We start from the raw sequence: 11325 nt of genomic DNA, 5'->3' as shown, positions 1-11325 counted from the left end.
GCGACGCGTCAATACCGTTCTGCCATATTGTACTGCCAATCGTACGGGTGTCAGACCGTACGACCAACCTTATCCATTTTAGGGTTTTTCTTTATTCTTTAGGGTCTTATGTTGTATGAAGCCCATGAGGCATAACTATAAATAGGGGTCGTTATCCTACTTTGAGGGGTTGACTTCTCAGATCTAGAATATATTGTAATAGCAAAATATACAACATTCTCCTACTTATTATCTGATTTTGGTCCGATTTGTTGTGTTCTTAGGTTTATTCAATAAAGCAATATCATATATTATTTAATACACGCATTATAACAAACCCTCAATCACTATTCAGAGTATTCATAGTTCATCTTAAATCATTTTTCTCTCAATCAAGAATAGATTAAAGTTCAATCACATATCCTATACCTCACTCATAAATTTAATTGATTATCCAAATTTGGGGTAAAGAAGAACTTCCTCCAAATTGAAGGCACCTGAGCAAACAACTAATAAGCAGGCTGTCTGTTTTTTGTGATGTCTTATTCATATGGTAATATATCTAGCTAACTTTCTACTCTTTTGCTAAGCATATTTTGGATAGTTAATATAATAATTTGGCTTGTTTTGGAAACCTTTGTGTCATACATGACGCCAGTAGCTCTAGTAATGTAATCACTGTTTAATCTCGTTATTATATATAACTATCTATTATGATTAAAAAGAACAACGAACTGAAAACTTTTATAAATCATTTAATTTTTCATTTTCTCCTTTACAAGATTTATTCACTATAATCTTCCCAACAGACAAAAGCAGACTGGTCATAATTAAAATTTCTCCTCGTGGAGTGATTCATCAATTGAATGTTGATTTCAGTTGATTAATCCTAACAAGATCCACCACAGCAATATTCTTGTCTTTCAAGAAAAAGTTTTCCAGTTATATCTACTTGCTTAACAAAGGATTTAAGTGCTAAATAAGGATCAAAAAGGCAAAAAAGGTAATAATTCAAATCTTCTTCGCTGCTTATTTAATCAAAAATCAATTCTTTGCCACCAAAAGAGTAAAAAGTAGGATAGTTTTCTTCAAAACTTTCCTTCTTTATTCAAAGGGAAAATAAAATATTATTAACCAACAAAAGTTGTGGTAGAATGGTAAATACTCCTTCTCGATATAGGTACCAGATTCGAGCTCTAGGTACGGAGTCGCATTTGGTAGGGAGAGTGTTACCCCTCAATACGAGACTTCCGGCGCGAATCCAAATCTAAGTGGCTCAATACAGAAGCGAACACCGAGTGAGAAATTAAAAAAAAAAAATATATATATATATATAAATCAGCTTAGAAAAACCAAAATCTATGTGTGGATTTGCTAAAGCAGTTATGCTGGCACGAAGTACAACTGGTTCTTAGTTGAGCTCAAGTAAGACATCCTAATTTTTTTTTTAAAGAATCAGAAGCCTACTCATATATCAATTGTCAAAAACTCTTTTTTATTTTTTGTTTATTCGGAGTGTATTAAGAAGTATTTCCTATAGTTTGCTGACTTTCTCTTGCACTATTTTATATTAAACCATGATATATTAATTGAAAACAGATTAGTGCCTACTTTTTAGAATTTCTATAGTTTTATAGATAAAGATTCTAAATTTGTAGTTTATACATACCACGAGCTTATCACAACTAAATGATGAGCATATCCTTGGCCTAAGATTATGCTTCACCCATATCATTTAATAAAATCCATGCCTATAAGTTAAAGAAAAACTTCTTTGTTCTCCAAATAGTAACTCGGTCACATCAGCTAAAATATGGTACTAATTAGTTTTTTTTTTCTCTTGTGGAAGGAAAAGAAAAACAAAAAGATGGAAGTTCGTTTCCACCAAATGGAAGTCAGTGAAGTTTCTTGTTATTTTCTTTTTCCGAATAAGTCTTTTAGAATATGTTTTATGTATTGATGGTTAAATTTTTTTCCTTTGTTGGGTTTTCCTTTGATCACTCATTTAGTTTGAACGGTTGCAATTTCACACATTTTTCTATTTTCAAGAAAATTCACCAATTAAGTACTCCAAGGGAGCATTCCTCATGAAATCATGGAACAACGCATATTTAGAAGTCAAAAGAGTTTTAGCTTACTATATAGAGAATAAAAGTTGCTCCCTATGTTTTCTTTTAATTTTCCAGTGTATTCAAAATAATTTTTCTATTTTATTTGTTCATTTTACAAATTAAGAGAAATTAATTACTAATATTATTATTTAAATTTTACCTTAATCATTTATTTAAGCATTAGCAGCCAAATTTAGATTTTTCAAGACAAAGTTAATAAGTGTAACTTAGTAAAAGAAACACTTAGTTAATGCATTTTTAAGAAGAGCTAACATAAAATGCATACCAGACAAGTAAAAGAAAACGGAGAGGATAAACCAGAGACCTAATCATAATCAACTACTCCCTCCGTCCATTATTAGTTGCCCTGTATACTGAAAATAGTTGTCCATTTTTACTTGTTCAGTTTGGAAAACCAAGAGATAATTTACCATTTTGTTCCTGCTTTACCCTAATTATTAATTATAGGGTTTAAAACTTCAAAGAATTGTTAGTGCCTGCACAACTTTTGAAGTATATTTGATTGATTTCAATCATTAGATGTCTTAGTTATAATTAAGGGTGATATAGTAAAATTGTCATTCTACTTCTGGCTCCTTAAGGGGTGTGTCAACTCAATACAGGACAAGTAAAAATTGACGTAAAGAGTAATAAGTTAGTACAACTTCAAGTACTTACTTGCTCGATTATTTCATAAGATGCACGCGTGCTGCACGGGATGCACGTGCGGCGCACGAGATGCACGTGTGATGCACGGAGAAGCTAATTTTATTGAATATTATGTTTTTGAAGTATTTATTTATGATATGAGAGTAATATATATGCATATGATAAGAAATGATTTTAGGAACTATGAAAAATAAAATAGTGTATTAGTACTATATATAAATGAGAATCATAGGCGGCGTTGTCATCCTCACAACCACAAGTAATGAAGGGAGAAAAATAAAAATAAAATAAAACTTAATAAATTCAACTAGCATTTATATATAATGGCAAATCAAGGAAGCAGTTACAACTCTTAATTAGCGAAGCGATAAATAGCGTAACAATTAAATAATACATTAGCGTGCACTCATCTGAAATTAAATTATCCTTTTACTCATCAACACCATCATCAGAATTTTCTTGAGTCTCCACCACCACCGCTTCAATATCGGGTAGGACTTCTTGCTTTTTGTTTCTGAAGACCGCGTACAATATCACGAATAAAAACCCTAGGATGTTCGGCATCTGTTCGTCCAATAACAAGAAAAATTAAAGATAAATTGTTCATAAAAATTAAAATTAACAATTCATAAAAATTGAAATGAGATATATAGAAAATAAAGCAGGTTACTTACTGCAATGTACATGTCTTTCATCTAAAGACCATAGAAAAACCAGACGATACCACAGATTGTGAGGAAGAACAAAAGAGGGAATGGCATGCATGAACTCAACGTTGTTTGTTTGGATAACGTGTCTCCGTAAAAAGAAAGAAATGCTTGTATTAGGCGAAATGTAAAAGTATATATTTTTGAAGTTGTATATATATACTATGTATATACATAGTTGGTTTAATTTGATTTTCAATTAACCAAATCATAAGAAAGTAGAAAACAACAAGGGTGACAATTTATCACAAGACAAACGTACCATGATGCTTAAAGGAGCAGCGAAAACGCTGACAAAAAATATGGCACAGATCCATCCGAAGATGATGAGTTGCAGTCACTTTTGACGAGTATATATTCTAGGCCGACAATTGCTCCATATGATCCTATGTTAAACAAAACAAGCAGCTTCGCGATACAAATCTTGGTCTCTCTGGTGGCATATATCAAGAAAATTATGATATATATTAATTCGATTGCTGTTTCGAAGCTGTTAATTGTTATCAACAATGTGTCATTTTGGTTGATATCTCCCTTGAGATAAACATAGTACAAATACAACAGGGCAATTCGCCCTTTTTTTGGGGTGGTATTTAAATTTTGTCCCTTATATTTGTGGTCTTTAAATTTTGCCCTTCGGCTAAAACCCATAGGTTCCGGGTTCGAACTCCCGCTCAGTCAAAAATTTAAAAAAAAATTGCAAAGCAGAGTTTAAATTTCGCTATGCCCCCTCCGGCAGACTTTTAGTCATGTTTAACTAAAAGTTTGCCGGAGACTTTGCCTTGAAGCATATATAATTATTATTATTTTAACTTTTCAAGGTAAACTTTTAGTAATGCCTTAACTAAAAGTGTGCCCCATAAAACATAACTAAAAGTATGCCCCATAAGGCGTAAGTTTTCCTTAAGGCATAACTAAAAGTTTGCCTTATAAGGCAAAGTTTAAATTTTGCTATGCCCCCTCCGGCAGACTTTTAGTTGTGTTTAACTAGAAGTCTGCCGGAGGGGGCAGACTTTTAGTTGTGTTTAACTAAAAGTCTGCCCCCTCCGGCAGACTTTGCCTTGAAGCATATATATATATATATATATATATATTTATTTTTTACTTTTCAAGGTAAACTTTTAGTTATGCCTTAACTAAAAAGTGTGCCCCAAAGACATAACTAAAAGTATGTCCATAAGGCGGAACTTTTCCTTAAAGCATAACTTAAACTTTGCCTTATAAGGCAAAGTCTCTGCCTTAAGAAAAGTTCTTGCCTTATGGGGCATAATTTTGTTATGCCTTAACTAAAATTCTGCCCCATAAGGCATAACTAAACTATGTCTTAGCAAAAATTCTGTCTTATGGGGCAGACTTTTAGTTATGCCGGATCCGACATAACTTTAGCTTTTCCTTAAAGATTGTATGCTGGATCCGGCATACACTCCCCCAGTCCTGCCGGGCGAAATTATTTTTTTATTTTATGCCTGAGCGGGGGTTCGAACCCAGAACTTCATGTATTCGCCCACCTTTCCAAGCAAAGGGCAAATTTAAAGACCACCCCAAAAGAAGGGCAATCCGCGCAAAAAAATGAATACAACATGGTACCGAATAGCGAAACCGAATACGGTATAGGTTGGAATCCTTCTATTGATTTTAGCTTATATATTTTTACTACTATATTAGAAGCACCAGTTGGGGTCCCTTTTGGTCGTCCATCGTCGTCCGTTGTGGGCCCTAAAAAAAAACATTTTGGGCCCCATATTAAACAGGCTCATAAAAAATAAATTGTAAAAAATAATGTGGGCCCCATATATATTAAACAACAACTAATATTAAAAAAAAAATGTGGGCCCCATATTAAACACCAACCAGTATTAAAAAAAAAAAAAGTGGACCCCATATTAACAAAATCAAGCAATATTAAAAAAAATAATCCCATATTAAAAAAACAAACAATGTTAAAAAAAAAGTTGAACCCCATATTAACAGAATCAAGCACAAAAAATTGTTGACCCCATATATATTAAACAACAACTAATATTAAAAAAAAAAATTGTGGGCCCCATATTAAACACCAACCAGTATTAAAAAAAAGTGGAACCCACCACATCCAAACTCACGGGAAAAAAAAGTGGACCCCATATTAACAAAATCAAGCAATATTAAAAAAAAAGTGAATCCCATGTTAAAAACACAAACAATGTTAAAAACAATTGTGGGCCCCATATTAAACACCAACCAGTATTAAAAAAAAAAGAGAAGAAAAAAAAAGTGGAACCCACCACATCCAAACTCACGGGAAAAAAAAGTGGATCCCATATTAACAGAATCAAGTAATATTAAAAAAAAAAGTGAATCCCATATTAATAAAACAAACAATGTTAAAAAACAAATGCTTAGAAAATCAAACAATTAAATCAATAGTGATGGACTCATTGTCACATGCGTATCAACCCATTAGTGGGAGCACATGAAATTATTGTACAACAACATACTTAAAATACTTATATATTAAAATAAGATAGAATTTAATTACTTTTTTATTTTTTCCTTACTCTAATAAATGTGAAAAGAGATTAATGTCATAAAAGAAAAAATAATATTAAATGGAGATCAAATAATTAATAAGCTAAATTAGTGAAATTATAATTCTAATTGACGTTTCCTTAAAAAACCGTGTAAAAAACAACATGACAAGTAAAATGAGTTAAACAAAAAATATTTACTAAAAATTAAAAAATAGAAGTTCTTCATGGCCCCATATTAAACACCAACCAGTATTAAAAAAAAAAAAATGGAACCCACCACATCCAAATTCACGGGAAAAAAAAACTGGACCCCATATTAACAAAAGCAAGCAATATTAAAAAAAACAGAATCCCATATTAAAAAAACAAACAATGTTAAAAAAAATGCTTAGAAAATCAAACAATTAAATCAATAATGATGGATTCATCGCCACATGCGTATCAACCCATTAGTGGGAGCAAATGAAATTATTGTACAGCAACATACTTAAAATACTTATACATTAAAATAAGATAGAATTTAATTAATTTTTCATTTTTTCCTTACTCTAATAAATGTGAACAAAGATTAATGTCATAAAAGAAAAAATAATATTAAATGGAGATCAAATAATTAAAAAGGTAAATTAGTGAAATTCTAATTCTAATTGACGTTTCCTTAAAAAATCGTGTAAAAAACAACATGACAAGTAAAATGAGTTAAACAAAAAATATTTACTAAAAATTAAAAAATAGAAGCTCTTCATTTAGATAAAAAATCAAATGCCTATTAACCCATTAGTGAGAGCAAATGAAATTATTGCACAACAAAAATCATGGACCTCATATTATTACTTTTCTTCAAAACATTTAATTGATGTATTTGCTATTCCGCCATGTCATTTATTTGTTATGTTTACTAAAATAAATATACTTAAAATATATATATTTAAAAAATAAGATACAATTTAATTATTTTTTTATTTTTATTCTTACTCGAATAAATGTGAAAAGAGATTAATATCAAATGAAGATCAAATAATGAATAAGGTAAATTAGTCAAATTATAATTCTAATTCACGTTTCTTTAAAAAACCATGCAAAAGACAACATGACAAGTAAAATGAGTTAAACCGAGAATATTTACCGAAAATTAAAAAATAGCATTTCTTCGTTTAAATAGAAAATTAATTTCTACTTTTTTTCGTTTCAAACATGTAAAATTAATTTAATAATTTGAATTAGAATTATCCAAATCAAAATTTGATAAAAAAATAATAAGTATTTTACATTTATAAATTAATCGAATTAAAATTGAAAGTATCAACTGATGCTTAAATATTGCTATTTATTTCAAAGAGAGGAAAATAGTTTTCTTTTAGACAAGTCTTCTCTTTTAAAAAATATTAATAAATTTTCGTAGCAATGATAACGTCCAAATACACTCCTCAAAGAGAAAGTGTACACGGTCGTATGCAATATATTTACCCAACTATGAGTCGGGGTCGATCCCACAGGGAACAATATGCTAGGCGATTAAGAAAGTAAGGAACTTTCACCAACTACGCTAAAGCCAAACGATGGATAATATTTAGGTTTTTGAGAAATATTATAACTAATGCGGAAATGTAAACTAACCTAGAAAGCGAGTAAAATGATCAATGGCCACAAGTTTGGATACAAAGGAAATTACACTCAAGTAACGATCCAATGTATTTCACGATTTTACAACTAAGAACGGGTTTGTGTCAATAGATAATGATATCTAAAATCTCATTGAAAGTCTTCCAACCAAATCAATGAATTTCACTCTAAGCTTTTCCAAGCCTTAGAGTGTGATATTAGGCACAATCAATCTAACCTCAAGTAACTATCCTCTTCCGAGCTCAAGTTATTAGATGAGTTTAATGACCCAAATTCTTGTTAATTAATCTTTCCCAACCTAGATTTCCTTTTCCAAGCTCAATCTAAGTAAATGGGTGAGTCCTAGGGTTAGCTAATCCCTTTGGAAACATTCAAGAACGAGATTAATTAAATCAACAAAGACCCACTTCAATAGCAATAAGAACCATTCAATACATAAGCACAACAAGAGTTTCAAACCAAACTTTAATCAAGAATACTTACATAAACGAGATTCAAGTTATGGAATAGAAAGCTACACACTTAGATATACAATACAAAGCAAGGAATTGAAGAAATGAATTAAAGGCTTAAGAAATACTCAACCAAATCTTCAAATCTTCAACCCCAAAGTGTGGTGTAAATACTAGTCTCCAAACTTGATGAAAAACTGCCAAAGATGAACTGAAAATTTGCCCTAGTTTTCTATTTATATGAACTGGAATGGAAGAAATCGGCGAATCCCAGGTTCTGGTCGAAAACGCTCATAATTCCTTCAGTGCGATCGCGCCACGAGACAGCGCGATCGCGTTCATGACGTCAGCGTCCCCTGTCCCTCAATCGCGATCGCGGTTTGAGTCGACGCGATCGCGTGTCATTTAAATAGCGCGTGGGCGCGGTCGCGTGAAGTCTCGGCGCGGTCGCGTGGAATTAATTTCGTGCTATGGCGCGATCGCGTGAGTACACGGCGCGATCGCGCAGAGTAATTTTCCGCGAAATTTTCCAGAACTTCCAGTTATCCCTAGTTTTGCAACTTTTTTGCTTGTTTTCCACACTTAGGCTCTAGGGACCTCATATAACCTGAAACATGACAAAAACCACGTAAAATAACACAGACTTGCTCAAAAACAAGTAAAACTTATAGTTATAAAGCATCGATTATGGTGTAAATTCACGCCACATCAAGCAAACACGAATAAAATAAAGTTTTAGATACGGAGCACAAACTACAATGTTATATTAATCGTATTTTGAACATAATATATATATATATATATATATATATATATATATATATATATATATATATATATATATATATATATATGTATGTATATTATAACTATCTAAACACAACTACATATACATAGATACACTATAATCCGAAGTGTTGGGCCCGTGCGCAGCACGGGCATAAGCCATCTAGTAACTATATAGAAGAGTGAGTTACTCACTTTTCGTCGTCCGTCATATAAAAAATTTTAAAAAATAAGGTGGGCCCTAATCTTTTTTAATAGTAGAAAAATTGCAAAAAAAAAGGGTGGGATCCAATCTTATATATTAGTAGGAATGAAAAAACAATTAAGTTGGGGCCCACTTTTCTATAATAGTAGAGATTAAAGAAAATTGAGGTGAGGTCCGCGTGGAGAATTAGGAGATAATTTCAAAACAATAAAAATAAAGGCGGGATCCGCGTGAAGATGTAAGAGACAATTGCTAGAAAAAAGAATTAAGGTGGGGTCCACGCGAAGAAGTAGGAGACAATTGCAACAGAAAAAAATAGGGTATTTAAATAATGATAATAAGTTCAGAAAATGGTAAGGTACGCTTAGAGAAAATATAAAGAAGAGATGTTCGGAAAAAAAGAAATAACGATTTAAATTGAACACAAAAACCGCTAAAGAAGTCATAAAACCAAAAGATTTAAAACTTATACCTTTGGGTATAAATTTAGACACATACGTCTCACACAAATAATGAGGAATTACATCAAGAAGACGAAACATAAACGGTCAAGAAACGTATACACATATTTTCTTAAATCCACGTGAAGAAGTAGAAGACAATTGCAATAGAAAAAAAATAAGATATTTAAATAATGATAATAAGTTCAGAAAATGGTAAGGTACGCTTAGAGAAAATATAAAGAAGAGAAGTTCGAAAAAAAAGAAATAGCGATTTAAATTGAACACAAAAACCGCTAAATAAGTCATAAAACCAAAAGATTTAAAACTTATACCTTTGGGTATAAGTTTAGACACATACGTCTCACACAAATAATGAGGAATAACATCAAGAAGACGAAATATAAAATATCAAGAAACGTATACACATATTTTCTTAAAATGATGAAGTTGGTCTATACTTAAAAATTTAAGATTACAACAGATGCTGACACATGAAAGCGCTTTTCAATATTGTTGAGTAGAAAGAAATGATGGCATAAAACTCGGTAAGAAAAGGTGAATTTCAAATCTTTCAATAGAGAACCAAATCAGAAATTCTTATATGGGAGAAGCGGACTAAGTAAAATAATTTATTGATATTCTCAATTAATTGAATTATAATATTTTTTGTAATAAAAATTTCATAACTATATTACTAAAAGGTACTCTCTCTGTCCTAATTTGTGGTCTAAAACAAGTCATAGATATTTTTGTGAATTTAAATAATTTCATTAAAGGTAAAAGGAAAAATTTCAAGTTAAATGATTTCTAAACATAAAAATATATCTTTTTTTTTTAGACAGTCTAAAACAAAAATGTGGTACTATTTTTTACCTCCAACTCACGTTGAACAAAAAAAAAATATGGACCCCATATTTTAAAAAAGCACGCAATATAAAAAAAATGTGGACCCCATATTAAAAAATAAGCAATATCCAAAAAAAAAATGTGGACCCCATATTAAAAAATCAAGCAATATCCATGTAATTGTCAAAGTATCCTCCATTAAGTCAATAATGATGGATTCATTCAGTTGGATTTCTATACCACGTGCTGCATTTGTAGCATTTTTGCCAGCCCATTTGAAGGACGATTCATGCAATTTCTTCCATTTTTTGAGTTTTTAATTTGTAATAAACAAATTCCTTTTTTTAAACCTAAACTATATAAATGCACAAGTTAGAAGAAGTGGATCGTCGACCAAGGGCAATTTGGTCGAAGCACTTACCATTGAATAATTCCATTAGTTAAAAGTAGAATCTTACGATAGCTTAGTATTAAATATATTCTTACTTTCCCTATTTTGCCCCTGCTCATAAAAATTGCATCACAACAGATGATGTCATTTCAAGAGGCAGATATTAATTATGTTTTTGGCCATTTCACTTTTACATTCTTTTTGCTTTTCATTATTTTATCATACTCACATAATTCCACTTAATAGACAAATAACATTTGTGTATATGTATTAATGTTCATCTATATATATGCATCGACAGTGCAAATTTAGGTATGTTTATTAGCAATATAAATATATATACGATCACTACCCAATACATAAATCTTTACAATTGTGTAGACAACATGACAAGCAAAATGAGCTAAACTGAGAATATTTACTAAAAATTAAAAAATAGTAGTTCTTCGTTTAAATAGAAAATCAAATTTCTACTTTATTTCGTTTTAAACATGTAAAATTAATTTAATAATTTGAATTAGAATTATCCAAATCAAAATTTGATAAAAAATAATAAGTATTTTACACCTTTAAATTAATCGAATTAAAATTAAAGTATCAATT

At 30.8% G+C, this 11325-nt stretch overlaps 1 pseudogene; it reads right to left on the bottom strand.

The window, feature by feature from the left end:
- Positions 1-3188: 3188 nt before the first annotated feature.
- On the bottom strand, positions 3189-10768 carry LOC132639713 (bidirectional sugar transporter SWEET14-like; annotated as a pseudogene).
- Between the last annotated feature and the right edge of the window lie 557 nt (positions 10769-11325).

This window comes from Lycium barbarum, chromosome 5 (genome assembly GCF_019175385.1).
Source record: "Lycium barbarum isolate Lr01 chromosome 5, ASM1917538v2, whole genome shotgun sequence".
In the NCBI taxonomy this organism is placed as follows: domain Eukaryota; kingdom Viridiplantae; phylum Streptophyta; class Magnoliopsida; order Solanales; family Solanaceae; genus Lycium; species Lycium barbarum.
The sequence above is the reverse complement of the archived record's forward strand: the minus strand, read 5'-3'. Positions and strand labels throughout refer to the sequence as shown.